Source organism: Apteryx mantelli, chromosome 1 (assembly GCF_036417845.1).
Source record: "Apteryx mantelli isolate bAptMan1 chromosome 1, bAptMan1.hap1, whole genome shotgun sequence".
Classification (NCBI taxonomy): Eukaryota; Metazoa; Chordata; class Aves; order Apterygiformes; family Apterygidae; genus Apteryx; species Apteryx mantelli.
Window position 1 is genome coordinate 47,780,957 of NC_089978.1, and position 17,877 is coordinate 47,798,833.

Below are 17,877 nucleotides of genomic sequence, written 5' to 3' on the forward strand. Positions count from 1 at the left end.
CCAAAAATATGTTTTTGGTTTTAGTAGGAAAATTCCAAACCCATACTGTAATCAACCATTGTTACTGTATAATTCGGGTGTCAGGAAATAAGGACATTTTGTAGTGATTTATGCCTTTTTGAAAAGTTTTGTGTAGAGCTCAAACCATTCAGTGAAATTTAATTCCAAACTCAGTTAAAAATAATTACAAAGCATTCACCAGTAGATGTGTACTATTGATGCTGAGATCTTTGCCACTGTTTATAAGAATTTACATTTCAGAATCATCATTATATTTTACAAGCAATTTAAACAATAATAATAGCAATGTGAAAAGTTTAAATGTAGACTTGACAGTATATGTGTTTTAGTCAGATAGACAAATTTATTTTGTTCAAAAACAAAATTCTTGTATTTCTTAAGCCTGGAATTCTGATCAAAATATATATACCTGATTTATCAGAGATAAACAGGAAATTAATGTAATAAAACTCACTGTGAGACATGATAGAAAAGGGGAAGGTGGTATTTATTTTAAGCAACCCATTCAGACAGACGTTCAGGTCATTCCCTCATAGATTTCACCCCCTCCTTCTCATACCCACTTGCAAGCCCCAAGACACATGTCTGAGTGGTCTGTCCGGGACTGCTTGTGAGTGACACAGAGGAAAAGGGCCACCAACTGTTGAGTCGTAAACATGTCACCTTGGTTCTTCTTGCCTGGTACCAACAAGCTGGGGTTTTTTTATACCTTTTAGGAGTTAACAGCTTTTAAAATGTAATGTTTTGCCTCAGAATCTTGCTGACTTCAGCCTCCCTAAAATGTAGCAAAGTTTTGTCTGTATTTCCTTATTTTTGATGCCCTTACAGCTACACAGTGTCTTCCAGCTGGGATAAGAAGAGATACCACCATCACACTGTGGTGTCACCTTGTTGCCACCTTCCTGCGGTGAGCACACAGGTCTTCTGCTGACAAGCCATCTGTGCTGTGGCCTTATCAGATCATGGACCTGCTGATCTTGATGTGAACAGTGACATATTCCTGGGTATTTACCAGTTTACTGCTGTCAGTCATGTCCTTGGTTATTAATACATGTTGTTCTTTTTGTCCTTGCTCTTTATTGTGTCTTCTAGTATTTTCACATGCAGGTATTTCCATTTGTTCTTCATTCAGACCAATCAATATTTCTGTTAACATTTCTGCAAGCAAATGCTTTGGACCATTCTCTCTGGTTCTGAGTTTCATTGTCATTTTTTGGTGTATTTCTCCCTCTTTCCAGTGTTTCTAAGAGTTTTCCTGACGTATCCTTGTGCCTTAGTATACACCTAGTTTTTGCATCAGCTCATCTAGGTGCCTGGTTTCAGATATCCTCTCTACGCCAGTAATTGAGAAATCCCCTCATTGTCCACCTAGTTCATTTCAGCTGATGTCTTGGAAATTTTCACCTGGACAAATGGGAAAAAAACGAAGCTGAGTTAGCATGGCTTACAGGGTACCCCTCTCTATATAAAATGTAGCTGTTAAAGACATTTACTTTGCACACTAATTTGATCACATCAAAAAGGGAAGCCATTGTCGATTTGACTTGAATATAAAACAACAGAGAAATGATTTTTCCTATCCCTTTTCTTGTCACCCACTAGCTTGTCAGGAGACTATAAGAAAAGTAGGGTGAAGAACTTTTAATTTGCTTTAACGTAAATTATATATTTAGTGCCAGTGAACACACAAGTTTTATGTCTGTTTGTATGGGTCTCCTTTTTGCTGAGATTGTAATGTCTTTGTGACAGGGGGCTTCTTTCTGGGTTAAAACAATGGGGTGGAGTGATTGTTCTCTGGCTCCTTCCACACCTATTGCAATGCAGAAGGAGCACTTCTAATGCAACCTTTATTTTTTTTAAGAACTTCTCCTTTTTTGAGAAGTTGTGACAGGGCTCAAACTATTCACCAGTTTTACCCCCATCTCAGTTAAAAATGATTATACTATAGTATTACTTAATGAAAAATCCCAGAATTTATTGTACAATATATTGTTTTGTAGATCTACTACTGCAATACTGGATACATTATACATCTCTATTAGGACTGCAAAATAGCCATCACTATCTTTTGGTTCTGAATACACTTATGCCCCTGTTTCTAAATGCCTCTATAAGAAATTTTTTTCCTATTAAGCTTCATAAAAAATAGATATCTACCCTGAAATCCATTTGTTTAGACACTAAATTTGTAAGATCAGTATATAAAAATACATGGGTGATAGAAAACAGATTAAAAAAAAAAAAAGGTTTATATGACCATAATGTAATAAAAACTCTGCCAAACAGCAGTGAGACCCAGAATGGCTTAGAGATTTCCATCCTGTAGCTGGGAATGCCATTAGTATGTAGACCATTTTTGACCCTTCTTTTCTTTTAAGCTCCTCAGTCCAAGTAAATACAGTATATGTATTGCAGTGTAGGCAATTAAGCATAAAGAGTTCAGGAATCTATTCTATTTAATGGCAAAAATAGCATCTAGCATTTCAAAACAGTTACCACCTTGCTTTTTCTAGGAGTATAATAAAATGCTGAAGCAGCAATAATACTGAAGCTTCGAAAGTAATTATATTTTTCAGCAAACCAATGAAAACATTAGCAAATAGAATACATTAACAATTGGATCATTAATTACTTTAAATTCTCTAAGATGTTTAATAGAACAACTTTTTTTCATAATATTGCTGTTTGGCAGATGTTCTCATGTGTTCAGTGTAAGCTGTTTATTCACTGCTCATATAATTCTGCTTACTGGGGCTTCCTTATTCTGGCTCATTAGACATGAACAAGAGCAGTTTATTTGTTGCACTGGATTGTATCACCACATGGTGTGAAAATCGTATGTCTCATCAAGTAGCTACTCTAATATAGGTCATAACGTACACAATGCCCCATGCATTGTGCAGTGTTCTGGGTTTATATTTTCAATTAGGATTCTGCAAAGAAATTCCAAGTCAATATTTTGAAAAAGTTCCTGCTATGAAATTGCTGATTTATTCACATACACTGGCAAATGCTCTCCCAGCGTAAATTGGCATACCTCCACTGTCCACTACAGTTGTGAGTCTTGTCATTTGAATGCAGGTGTGCCAAGGAGATTGGATAAAATGAAAGCGGAGAAGAGGAAGAAGTGAAAGCTAAAATAATTAAAAATCTTAAAGGACTTTGATCTTCTCTCATATTGCTGCTTCACACAGACCACCAGTAGTTCCAAATGCAGTTCCACTCAACTGCACAAGAAGGTTATTCAAATAACTGAAAATAAGGAAAGAAAATTAGAAACTTTCACTGAAACCACGCTGAGTTACACCAGCTGTGTCTATGTCCTTTTCAACTTAATTTATATGCAAAACATTAGAAAGGCATAAAGTCACAAAATTACAAGGCAAACGAAGACTCCATCATAGCACCAGTGAAAGCTGTATAGAACATTTTTGATGAATACAACTCTTTGTTAAAAAGATGTAGTTTCAGGAAAACAGAAATAGTTATTGGAGATGTTATAAATTCTGCAAAGATTTTCATGAGAAGGTATTTGATAGAGGGCAAAAAGCAAAGTGAATACTTAGATGGAGTGTGATGCTTCTACTTTTAGCAGAAAAAAGCTGAATATATATGTAACTGAGTGACTCGACAGAAAAAAATGGCAAATGAAATTCAATGTAGATAAATGTAAAGCAATGCACATGGGAAAAAACAGTCCTATCATCATATAAAATGATGAGCTCTGAAGTGGTCATTACCACTGAGGAGATAAACCTTGGGGTTATGATACATAGAAGAAAACAAGCTCGCCAGCGACCAGAAAGCAGATCAAATGTTAGGAATTATTAAGAAGAAAATAAAAAACAAGGAGAAAAATAATTTTGCTGCTGTATAAATCCATGGTTTTCCCACGGCTAATACACTGCATGGAGTCCTGGTCCTTTCATCTTAAAAAGCATACAGCAGAACTGGAAAAGTGGAATAGCATCTGTACAGTATGGCAGAGGTCTGACAAAATGTGAGGGGCATAGGAACGGTAGAAGATTGGTTGCTGTCTCTTCGTATAAGGAAAAAGGACCATTAAATGCAACTGGTAGTAGTCAGGTTCGAAACAACAGTAAGGACCCCGATCTTCATGAAATGGGTAGTAGACCTGTGAAATGCTTTGCCGGAGGTTGCAACTCTGTGTATGCAACTCTTGGTAGCTGTGCATCAGGTGATTTTTGTATAGATAAATACACATGTAGCCACCTTTTGGGACAACTATAGTGACTATTCAAATAACTGCAAATCCTTCTTTTGGCTTTCATTAGATCAGGTCCTTTATTTTGTGGACTTAATTGCTATTTATGATTGATCATCTGTTTCAAATATTTTTTAAATGACAATGGAATAATTTGCCTTTCCTCATATGTGATACCTTCAGTATTCAAAGCAAGATTTCACCCACTCATTCCACTTGTATTTTCAGGTCTGTCTGAATTGTATGTAACTGTGGTGATAGCTTTAGAGTGGAGTCAGGAGGTCAGGGCACCTGGCTTCTGTTTGCTGTTTATTTGTTGAGCTGAGGCACTAAAACTACTCTCTTCTCTGCGCTTCTCAGTTTACCTATTTGCGGATAAGTATAAGAACAATCCTCAAAGCGGGAGAACAGAGGTATGATGTGGGTTTTCTTCCTGTTCTTCCAAGACATGCTCACTACTTTTGATGGGATGTGGGATAGGATTTTATTTAAAGCACATGCAGAAACTGTGTGGACTGTTCCTGCAATACGCAGGAGCTGTGAGCACAGCTGGAGCCGTGAGACCCTGCCACCCTTTGCCTTGAAAGGCAACACATCTCTCTGAAGGGCCGAGAGCCCACCCTGCCCTGAGCTCGGTCATCCAGCATCTCCTGGCAGCAAGAGGGGGTCTCACAGCTCCACTGGGCTCTGCACTCAGCATCCTGTGATTGTGCGATGCCACTGTCGGCAGCACCTTCCAGCGGCAAAGGGCTGCAGTCCCTGGATGCTCAGGTGAGTTTCATGGATCTGGGTGTCTCTCTGCACTGTCAGCAGCCTGTTTCCCTGAAAGACAGCTGTTTCCAGGGCCTGGTGAGCTTTCACCCATTTTTCTCCCCCCAAAACTGCACTGAAATAGTTGCCTGTCACATTCTATAGAAGCTGCAATGACTCTTCCAAATGAAAGCTCAAAACTCTACTATCACAATTCAAAATACGGAAGGTGGATTTGATCCAATAATCCAAAATAGACTCAGATAAATGAGAAGCCCTCTTATGATTATCAGTGGCCCAGGGATACAACCACCACCTTTCTGTTTTCCTTTCTTTCTCATTGTGTCTTTGCCAGTAAGCTATAAACCTCTTACTGAGCTGTGAAAAACAGTGAAGGCTGAAATGAACAGGTATTGCGGCTATAAAGCAATTTCAAGAGCACCCTCGCTTTCAACAGCCAAGTACATTACAAATTCCATGGATTTTCTTTTCACTTGGAAAACCAGACAAGAAATATACCACAAGGCCATAAAATAAGTTATCACTTTGTTAGAATTGTTAGAGTTTTTTTAAGCTAATGGGTCTTACGGGCTAACTTGGTTTGATTGCTCCCTGACCTTGGCTCTCAAAGGGTAAATAAAGCTGAGTCAATAAGACTGTCAATATTTGAATGAAAAGAGCCTGACAGAAGTTTAGCTCTGAACAAAATAGTAGGAGGATGCACTGAAGGTAGGTCTTCTAGTTGCATATGCCCTGAAATAACACCCCAGTATGTAGCTGTTTTATGTATCCTGAACCACATAAGTGATCACACCTGAACAATTTGAAGGATCACACTCATCATTTCTCCTAGACTGTTCCCAGTTCATATAGGGAGCTATGAGTTTTGTTCTAGGAGAATTTCAACATGCAGTATACTTTGCTTTCACCTCTGGGTTTTTAATAAGTATGAACATTTTCTTGGCTTTCATGGATTTTCCTCCCATGAGGAAAATTCCTGTACAATCTATGCTGACTGTCCAAAGCTCCATGTGACTCATCAGATATTTGCAATATTGGAAAGTACTGGCCACACACTTACTATCACAGATGGTGTGTCTCAAGCTTGGAAAGAGATCAGCAAAAACATCATCAGAAAGCTTCTGAATTGTTTTGGAATTCCTTTAAAAATATGGATCCTTGCATGAGTCTTGAACAGAGGCTAAGTCTGAATTATGCTGTTCACAGCTCCAACTCAAGACTTTCCAAATCTGCATGTTTCTTTATTTAAACAAAATGCTTCAGGAGTCTCATGATGTACCAAACAGTATCTAAGTTGTGAACAAAACCTTTAGAGTTACTTATCAGTAGTGCCAATGGAATCTGAAAGGGTTATATTTATTAGTTCAGAAGCGTTTCTCTGGGCACAGAGAAATTACATGTACTGTAGTCTTTAAGTATTTTGATTTTGGGTTTGGTGGATATAATTTTTCATATGTCTGCAAGTTAGTGAAGTTCAGTGTTAGTGATCTGCCGAAGGGGATTCTTAGGAGGGTTGTTAAAATTCTCCTACCAAATCAAATAGGAAGATAGAGTGACAGCCTTGCTTCTGATCTGGAGAATGTCCTACAGCTCATCTCCAGGCTACTGCTTAATCACATTGCCAAGACACATAAATATATTACCGAGGAGCAAATGTTTTGCTTGTGAAATGAATCAGACTGAACTGAAGTAACCCAGACTCTTCAAACAAATTTACAGCAGAACAACTATAAGCAGTCCTTTACAAGGTCTCTTCCTCTGTGGACTGAGCATAGATGGAATGTAAGAGGTTTTGTTTTCAGTGAACCATGCTCTTGTTCCAAAAAGGGACTTTATGTCCAGGAGTCCTAACTTGGGTACTTTGATCCCACTGTAGAGTATGGGGAGAGTTTGGTGCTTCAGAATGGGAATCAAAGTGCATATCATTCTGTAGGCAGCCACTAAAAGGAAAAAATGAGGAAGACAAGCACAAGTCAAGCCTGGAGCCAAGGTGTGTGCATCTGAGACATCTTCACTCACACAGGACTCATTTTTTCATAACCATTGTAGAAGTCATTCATCAAGTCACCCATGGAGCAAGGGCTAGAACGTAGTCCTCACCCTCTTTATGCTCCTTTTCTGATGCAATGAATCTAGAAATAATTTCTTCACAAAGCTCACAGTAACACTGAGCAAAGAATGGGAAGAAATGCTGATGTGCTTTTGCAGGGTCTTTCCCTCTGTGTACTCACCAACAGCTAGAAAAGTCTAATAGTTAAGGTAATCTCAGGAAGACACAGGAAGTAGACCTCGAACTCTCTTCTCTTGGATATTTGACTTAACTACTGAGCTCTTATACAAATTTGGAGTGAAGGCTGGGGAGAAAAGATGGCAGCTGCAGCATTTTAAAAGAAAATTATTACCACTGTGTAACACATCTGTGGGTTTATTGTAGTTGTTTTCAGTATACATTTATTGTATTGAAATGGTCACAAAATGCTGGTGGGGGAACTATTAATTTCTAGGTCCTGAGTGACTCCCGGCATAATCTGCTGAAGCCCACTGAGAATGAGGCATGGACATGCCCAAGTACAATTGCTGAGGTACTCACTTTGAAAGCAGTGATGCTTCCAAGATTGCAGAATCACAGAATCATGAAATAGATAACATTGGAAAGGACCTCTGGAGATATCTGGTCTAATCCCCCTGCTCAAGCAGGGTCAGCTACAGCAGGTTGCTTGGGACTGTGTCCAGTCAAGTTCTGAATATCTCCAAGGGTGAAGACTCCACAAGCTTTGAGAAATCTGTTCCAGTGTTCAACCACCCTCACAGTTCAGAGGGAATTTCCTGTGTTTCAGTCTGTGCCCATTGCCTCTTGTCTTGTCACTGGACGCTACTGAGAAGAGTCTGGCTCTATCTTCTTCACACCCCATAGATACCACATTAGGTATCTATACACATTGATAACATGTCCCCGAGCTTTTTCTTCTCCAGGCTGAACAGTCCCAGCTCTCTCAGTCTCTCTCGTATGAGAGATGCTCCAGCCACCATCTGCTCCAATTAATCATCTTTGTGGCCTTTGCTGGACTCACACCAGTAGGTCCATATTGCTGTTATACTGGGTAGCCAAGAACTGGAAGAACTGGACAATGCACTCCAGATGTGGCCTGACCAGTGCTAAGTAGAGGGGAAGGATCACTTCCCCTGATCTGCTGGTGATGCTTTTCCTAATGCAGCCCAAGATGCTGTTGGCCTTCTTTGCCGCAAGGCTGACCCATATTCAACTTAAATATTCCCTAACCTGATCCTCCTCCACCACAGGTAATTCTTAATTGCTCCAGACCTCTGGAGCATTGCTCCCCTCTGGTCTCAGGGGCTTGAGATTCCTGAGGACCTGCCTTACCAGTAAAGATTGAGGTGAAGAAGGCATCCAGTACCTCTGCCCTGTGTCCTTTTTCACCAGAGCCCCTGCCCCACTTAGGAGTGGGCCCATGTTTACCCTCTCCTTCCTTTGTTGCTTGTGTACTTATAGAAGCCCTTCTTGTTGCCTTTCATGTCCTTTACCAGGAACAACTCTAGGTGGGCTTTAGCTCTCCTGACACCACTCCTGCATGCTCGGACAGTGTCTTTATATTCCTACTGGGTCACCTTCCACTTCTTGTACACTACCTTTTTATATTTTAGTTTAGTCAGGAGCTCTTTCTTCATCCATGCCGGCCTCCAGCCACCTTTGCTTGATTTCCTGCTTGTGATGGACCATTCTTGAGCTTGGAGGAGGTGATTCTTGAATATCAGCCAGCTCTCCTTGACCCCTTTTCCCTCCAGGGCCGTATCCTATGGGTTTCCCCCAAGCAGGTCCCTGTACAGGCCAAAGTCTGCTCTCCTGAAGTCCAGGGCTGTGATCCTGTTTTTTGCCCTGCTCCCTCCTCACAGGATTCTGAACTCTACCATCTTGTGGCTGCTGCTGCCAAGGCTTCCCCCAACTTTCATATCTATGACCAGCTCTTCCTTATTTTTATGTATGAGAACCAGCAGAGCCTCTCCTCATCAGCTCATCAATCACCCATGTTAAGAAATTGTCATTAATGCACTCCAGAAACCTCCTGGATTGCTTGTGCCCTGCTGTGTTGTCCCTCCAGCAGATGTCAGGGTGGTTCAAGTCCCCTCTGAGGACCAGAACCCGCGAATGGGAGGCTTTTTCCAATTGTCTGAAGAGGGTCTTATCTATTTCTTCTTCCTGATCAGGTGGTCTGTATCAGACACCCACTTCAATGCTACCCACATTGGTCTGCCCACTAATCCTGACCCATAAACTCTCAGCTGGTCCCTCAGCCCTCCGCAGGCAGAGCTCTGTGCACTCCAGCTGCTTTCTCGCATAAAGGACAATTCTCCCTCCTTGTCTTCCTGGCCTGCCCTTCCCAAAGAGCCTGCATCCATCCATTGCAGCACTCTGGTCATGTGAGCTATCCCACCACATCTCTGCAATTCCAATGAGATCGTAGCCCTGTAACTGCATGCAGATTTCTAATTCCTCCTGTTTTTTTCCCCACACTGTGTGCATTAGTGTACAGGCACTTCAGAGAGGCACCCCGGTGTGCTGACTTCCCAGAAGGGGCATGAAGGCTTTTCTCATAAAGTGGTCCCATAGGGACTCCTTATTTACTTGCATACGCTTGGGGCGATTCCACTTCAGCCTTGTTTTGTTGATTTTGTGATTTTGTTGTTTTATTGATTAAGAGGTTCCCTTCTGTTTACCTCACCCCAGACCCTTTGGCTGTCAGTCAAGTCCACCACTTCCTTACTTGATTGTTGGTCATTCTCTCCCTCCCCCATCATTCCTAGTTAAAAGCAGAGGTAGTAGCTAAACAGAGATTTTTGAGGACTGCTGTTTTGAACTTAGGGAACGTAAATTCTGTGTAAATGCTATCATCTTTTCTATTTTCAAATGAAGTTCACGTCAAATGATAGGTTTTCACATTCTCAATAAGCTCCCCTTGGGAGATGGTTACTGTCCTTGACAGCACTAGTGGGCTGAACCAAAAATCTTGAAAAATAAAAGAAAAACTGTTTATACATTCCTAATTTGGACTTCTGCTGACCTGCATCCTTTGTGCATCTGGCACCAGAAGCCTGTGCTTACCCTAGCTGTGCCATGGACTCCATCTGTATTACTGCCCACAGGTGGGTTTCTTTGACATCCTACCAATATATTTTTCAGAACAAAAAATACAAATTGCCAGCCAAAGCCATTTTCAAATGGCTCTTCCCCTGTTTGTGACTCCATCCTTCCTGCAGATCTGAGAGAGAATTTTTTGCTTAAAGGGGAAAAGATTTTTATAACCTTATTCCTGTGCAGCACACGATCCATGAAGCTTAGCATGAGCAAAGGGGGACTTATTTTATTAGAGAACTCCGTTAGAATATTGGCAGCACCTCACCAGACAGCATGCATCTTTTCTTGATCTTCACAGTATACTTCAAAAAAGAATGTTTATTATTGTAACACAGATTTGTAAGCCAAATTTATTTTCTACATTTAACTATAAATTCCCTATGGGGAAGATCAGTTTAACAAGTTCAATATACTATTTCTAAGCATTTTAGTTACTGAGGAGAAAAGGTCATGTAGACTTTGGCCAACAGTTAGTATTATTTCTACATATAATTATCTTAAATATTACCCTTAGCTGTTTGAAAAATTCTTTCACAGACAATGTATTCTGCCATCAAAGGAACTATTTATTAATTGAAATTTTATTTGAGAATTCAATCCTAAAATATGAAACATTGTGGCTGCTAAGAGGGGATTGTGATATACAGATCAAACAAAATCAATATATATGCTTTCATCAGAGAAAAGAAAGTCTGATTGCTTTGCTTATTAGAATAGTAAGTATTTATTTAGGAATATTATTATTGGAATAGTATTCCAGGTAATTTCAGGATAAATGGAGTTCTTTCAAAGGCTTAGAATTTCTTTACTTCATCACTTTTACGTCATTCCCTTTCGCAGTTGGGCGGCAGTTCTTGCTTCATGCTTATTCCAGATGCTGACCCACTTTCTCATTTTTCTAGGATAGCTTTCATAAACCTTTCTCATTGAAGCACCATCTTTTCTATCAGGCAAATGGAAGATCCCAGTAAGTTTTCTGATGGATACAAGAGACAAAACTCTCCTGCTGATATATTTTCAGACACAGTCCCTGAGACAGTTTTTCTAATTTAGTGGAATGGTAAAGGTCATGATTATACCAGGGCTGAAAGGTCAACCTACTATTTCCATACCAGTGTAATTATATTGCTTACTAGAAAGAGCCAGCTTTAATGAACTGGCACATCTGGGGATAAAATAAGCATCTTTTGTTAGCAATAGAGAGGTTAAATACCTCTACTCAACTTGCATTTTTGCTGGTTTTTTTATATCATTGTTTGTTTGACTAATAATACTGTTACAGAATAAGCTAGAAAAGAAAATCTTTTTTTCCAATTACAGTTCAGTAAATACATCAAGTAAATGGTTTTCAGCTGTATGTTTAATAGCAGAGAATCACAAAAAATGCGCATTCAGCTAAAATTTCCACTGACTCAGGCAAATATTTTCAAGGTGTCAGAAGTGCACGGGCCCTTAACATTTATGTTTCTTTGTTTAAGAAACAATCAGCTTTCCACTAGCACCTACATCCTTTCTCATTACTTTTTTCTGTTCCAAAAATACTTATTTCATACAGTGGCTACCTTTTAAATATCTATTGATCTCAGAGCCTCTCCCCCTCCCCTTTGATAGGTTGTTGTAGTGCAGCCTAGCCTGTTTTCTTGCTGAGAATTGCATCCATCCCTTTTATCACCATAAATGTGGGGAAATCCAAACCTTCACTTTCCCTTATAGTATTCAACAATTTTCCAGGGAAAAACATATAATGTGTCCATTATGATTTGCTTGCAAAGTCACTGTCAGTGTGAGAGGCACCATCTAAACAAAGTAGTTTACTTTCCCTCTAGCCAAAAATGCTTCCTACCTAGAATAACAAGACAAAAAGAGGATTAGAAGGAAGAATGTGACAAAAAGTTAAAAATGATTTGAAATTTCCCACATTTTCCCTTCTCTTCAATACTAGGTTTAGTTGGTGCCACCCTCAGGAGGAGATGTAAATGTGGCGAGGATCCTAGTTGAAAAGCTTAATTCAGCTGACAGATCATCAGTGAGTGGTCATCCCTGATGGGAGAGGGGTAGAGGAACAGAAAAAAGAAAGTGTTAGCATTATACAGGACAGTGAAAGCAAGGGCAAGTGCCTTGAACTGTAAGTGACAGATTAGAGCAGAAGAACTCACAGCGGAAGAAGAAAAGATCAGACCAAGGGCAAGGAAGTTGACTCTATGTGTATATACATATACAGACATATATACACATATACACACATATATCCACATCTGTACGTGCACATTCACATACATATACATGTATGAATTGTGAGAAAAGAAATATGAATGTTGAAAGAAGCCAAAGAGTAGTAGGTAGCAGTCATTGAAATGACAGAAGTTAAGTGCTTGACCAAGCATTTTACTATAGGGACAGAAAGAAAAGGTCAGCCGTGAAAGCAAATTTACCTAAAAGCACTGCTTGAATTCTTTTTTTCCTCCCTGCTTTTAAATGAGCTGTCTGACTTTCTTTTTTGAAATCATGTATCTGTTTGCCTTATATTAATACCCATGCCCTTATTTACCAGTTTGTTTTTGAGTATCAAAGTATTAAGGTAGTAATGCTGAAGCTCCAGTTGTTCATATACTTTGCCTGTCTCTTTTTTTCTTCTTGTTCTTTGTTTTTTTCTCAGTTAAATATCCAGGGATTTGTTTCTTTCCTAGAATCAGATTACCTTTATTTCTTACCAGATGCATCCTGGGTCTGTGGCATTTATGCTCCATGTTAATCCTAGGCCAGATATCTGGCATATATTTACTGAGCCAACCTCTCTCTTTCTACTGTCGATGTATCTGTCTCACCTTATTCTTAATACAGTGAACATAGGTAAAATGTTCTCTTGGCTCCTCACGATGCTATTCTGACAGCTTATTTTCTTCCAGTTAAGGGAACTGCAAGATGCAGAGAAGCTGTATGGAACTAGACAAGTAAACAGAGGATGAGAAAAAGAACTACACCTGTGACAAATGGCATCGGAGAAATAGGGAAGCAGGTAAACCTACAGCCATTCAAAAACGTTCAGATCAAACATGCCCCAGTCCCTAAGAGCAGGCCATGGGGAGGAGAACAGCATCGTAACCCAGAGATGCTCGATGCGGCTCCTAATCCAAAACCTGGCAGCTGTAACTCAATGTGTTTGGAGCTGGTGACTTTTTATAAACATCCAGACCAGCAGTTGTGAATGGCAAAGCATCAAAGAAAAGTGTTGCTTTCGTTTTATTCTTGCCGTCATGATTTATGAAGAAGACCCTCTGGAGATCAAAGTAGTGTTTGCTACCAGACACCTTGCTCACACAGAAAGTGGCAATGGGAGAGCTTGGAAAACCACCAGTTTTCTCATATGCTGATGAGATACTTTCATCTCTGTTTTTTTTTTCTCCAGGACTCACAACTGGTGGCTTTAAAAGATGAGACATCAATAATCTGTTGAACACTGGACACATTTTTACAGGACAGAAATCTACTGATATTTGAAAGGCTTACAATAAATTCAAATTATGGTCCCTGGATTTTGTCTGTTTCCTCTATATATATGTGTAGAAATCAAATATTTATTAGACATATTTATTTAAGAAGACAGCCAACAACCAACAGAGAATTCAATAGATGATAAAAACTTTGTATTATGACCTGCCTGAAATAAATACCCATCTTTACCGTACTATTTCTTCATTGTGAAATACTCCAAAGTGTATGTCCCAAGTTCTGTATTTTTACTGGAGGAGTTAACATTTCTTGTATGGATAACCACTGTCAGAAAAAACTCTAAAACCCCTTGGAAGCCTCTGTACGTAACAAGAAACAGCAGTTCTTCATGCTCCATAAATTTTACAGTTTTCCTTCAATTTCAAACCAAATGAACTCAGAGGTACATTTAAGAGACTCCAAATGTGATTAGCAATCACTGCTGCTCATACATTATTTATGGCACTGTCATTACATATGTCAATTAAAGGCATTGATACACTATATCATATGTTCTTCTGAACTGGCAACTGATTTTAAATTTTAACCCGTAATTTTGCGTTTTAGGAGATGATCCATGGAAACAAATTTCTGTCATGAGCTTAAGTGTGCTGAACATAATGTTTCTGTTGGAAGAAAGTTATCTGAAATCTATGCATTTTTCCAATAGAAGGCATGCTACAATCCACTTTAACCTACTAAGAACAGCACCAGTGGAGTTTCCATAACAAATAAAAGCTATGATGTCATGTATCTGAAAACTTAATAGATAAATCCATTGACTGTCAGTTGAAATACTGGATTTGTCTATCTAGAAGTGTCTGGTTTATAGTTAATTTTATAATTTGGTCATTCAAGATAACAAAAGGTTTTGGTTTATCATGAAGATGGACTTGAGATATTTTACTTAACATTTTCCTTAGCTATGTTAAAAATTTTTCATTAATAAAAACACATACAAAAGTGTGTATTTGCATGGAGAGCTTACTTGATAATAACATTGAGTCTTATATCACTACATTTATGGCATCTAACACTGTCACATAACTGGGGATTCCTTTTGTTTACCCTGATGGCAATATAAATAAAAGATTTGAGGGGGAAGAACGGTTGCTGAAAACTATCATTTACAGCCTTGTGTTTTAAAAATAAAAATCCTCATGCTGACCTAAGCTTTCCTCTCCCACATACCAAAAAGAAATAACTCTTCTGCTTCTGAAAGTTCCCTTCCTCACATCTTCACTGGACAGGAAAAGGAGAAGGCCACACTCTTCTCCATGGTGCCCACTGACAGGACAAAAGGCAATGGGCACAAACTGAAATACAAGAAATTCCGTCTGAACATCAGAAAACACTTCTTCACTGTGAGGGTGGTTGAACATTGGTGCAGGTTGCTCAGGGAGGTTGTGGTGCCTCCGTCCTTGGAGATATTCAGAACCCAACTGGACATGGTCCTTGGCAATCTGTTCTAGCTGATCCTGCTGGAGCAGGGTATTTGGACAAGATGATCTCTGTAGGTGCCTTCCAACCTCAACTGTTCTGTGATTCTGTGACAGCACCTTGGCCAACCTAATTGCAGAGGATGTTTATTATACTATGGAACAGTCTTGGTGATAGCTATTGCTTTTTAGAAAAAAATGTCCCCGAAGTTATTAATGGGTGTATGCTACATAGAAATAATCTGTCCATTGATTTACTTACGCTGACATTTGTGTCTGATTAACAACAGATCATTATTATTGGAGCGATACTGAAGCTTCTTAATTGCTTTCCACAAACTGGAAAATAGTAACTGCTTGTGCTGCTTGCTAATGTGACAGTTAATATTGCTGTTGTGCTGTTTGTTAGACTGGCAAAGCCATTTACAGATGACATCCAAGAACAGCATTTAAATAATAGTAAGGTAGTTATTTTCCCAGCATACAAAAAAGAAGCAAACATTTTGTTAGGCATGTTGGTAGGAATTGTCTCATTGTATGCCAGTAGGAAAAAGCTTTTGAGTTGACCAATCCAAGCAAATACTCTGTTTTTTGTGCTGAAATGCCTGAGAGCCAGTGGAGAATTTTTGTATGATGCTGTTAGTGCTGTGTGAACAAGAAAAGACTTCAAAGCAGTAAAGTACAGATCACTGGAGCACAGAATCAGGTAGGTGGGAAGGGACCTCCACAGGTCTCTCAGCCAACTACCCAGCTCAGAGCAGGGTTAACTAGGGCAAGTTGCCCAGGGCTGCATCCAGTCTAACAAACTTTGCTTAAGCTTTCGAAGGCTCATTTATTGGGTGTAAGCAGCAAGCCCCGAGAAATTTCATAACTCATCTTCCAAAACTTCATTTGAAGCTCCTATTCTCTTTCAGAAATAGTAAAATATGTGTGTATGAGTGCATACAGGTGCACCCATGCATTTACGAATGAATATAAACATAGCTGCAGATTTCTGTGCTTCCCACCGAGATCCATTAAAACACACAAGCAAACAAATAATAAATCCTTCACCTTATAAAGAATTATATCCATTTGTAAAAGAGCTGCTAGGAACATAAAAGTAAGTTAGTATAAGGTCTGTTAATCATGACAATATACTCTCGATTACAGCATCATGAATGTGATGCCCAAATATTGCAAAATTCAACTGTGGTGTTGGCCATTAGATAGTCAGTTACTCTGCTGGGTATTTTTTGGAGCAAGGAAAGTTTGACATTTATAACAGGGACACGTAAGACAACTGGTGACTGGTTCAGATCAAATATTGAAGTATTAATAGTACTATTTCTAAAACAATATCTACCACAGGATGAAGGTACACACTACATATTGAAAAGATCACTAGACCTATCTTCTGAGAATATGGTCAGTATAGAGATATCCCTTGCCCTTCTGCCCCTGTAAAAGTAATGGCACCATCTGCAGACTATGAGCCTGTACATTTGGAGCTCATTGCAGGACTGGAGGTTTATGCACTAAGACCAAGGTATATCAGATGAAATCCTGAGCTCATTAAAGCTGGTGGCAAAAATCCTGCTGATTCAATCAAGCTTGACTTTCATTTCTAGAGCTTTCTATATGCACTTGTGTTGTATAAGTTAATGTAAATGTCAGCCAAATAAGAAAAACAATATTTCCTCATTAGCATAAATTCATTTAATCTTCATGCTGCACTTGAACCCAATGAAATGTTAGTGTTCTGAGCTGTAATAAGTCGTTAAATTATTTTAAAAACACAGGAAAAGAGAAGGAGAAACTTCAGGGCATGCCATCTGAGGAGTATACAGCTATAATCCTACTGCAAGAAAACAATGTGCAGTTACGCACATATATAAAGTTCCACAAAAATTAGACTTTCCGTATTTGATAGTCTGGCTTCCATAGGGGATAGTGTATATGTGGGATTTGTGGGTCTGAAAGATTTATAAGCTGACAGTAAGCAGCGAAGCAAATTCCTTTTAAATTAATAATAATAAAGAAGCAATACTTATGCAAAGCAGTATCTTTGTAAGGAGTTTTGGGGAACTATAAGCCAGGCTCACAAAAACCCACCAGCTTCCAGAAACTTCATCAACTGCTACCAGTAGGAATGTGATCCTCCAGCAAGCCATGGGAAAGGATTTGTCACGCTGCTTACAGGGATAAAGTACCCTGATAAAATCTGCTCGCAAGTGACCTTTCATTATATAAAACGGCAGATGGCAGCCTACAGCTGATATTTTTTGGTGTGCTGTTCGGTACTGTAATTAATAAACAGAACCTCTTGCAGAGAGGTTTTTGTAGGAAAAGTTATTATATATTTAGACGCATATGACTGAGTGTTTGTATTCTTCCCTCCTGCTTTGCCCGTGTGACACAACTGTGCTCATTTGTATGGGGGTGGGGGGGGGAAGAGGGGTCCTCCATTTTTTCCCCATCCAGTTGATAAAATTTATTTATGCCGTGATGTCATCATCTCCCCAAAGAAGCTGAGCAAAAGCAGCTGTTCTGGGGACAGCAGGCAAGAAAGTTTTAAGCCACTGAAGGTTCCTAATGAGAATCTTTCTGCTAAAGTCAAAAAAGGCCTTTCTAACATTTTTAAATTTTCATTGAGCTCCTACAAGTCTGCTTTAAAAGCAGTAGCTGTGAACTTACAAAAAAAGCACACACCCCGCCGGGCTAGCTGCTGCAGTGCTAGTACAAGGTGCTTTGAATGATTTTTAAAAAATTGGCGCATACTCTCTTGTCCTTATGATTTC

The 17,877-nt window shown here is 39.3% G+C and overlaps 1 long non-coding RNA gene across 1 annotated transcript in view; it reads right to left on the bottom strand.

Moving 5' to 3' along the window:
- Positions 1-489: 489 nt before the first annotated feature.
- Positions 490-17,877, bottom strand: part of LOC106491652 (uncharacterized) — a 60,390-nt gene continuing 43,002 nt past the window's right edge. The window contains exon 3 of the long non-coding RNA XR_001293794.2: positions 490-1,425. This is a non-coding gene — a long non-coding RNA (uncharacterized lncRNA). The remainder of the gene's footprint in view (positions 1,426-17,877) is intronic.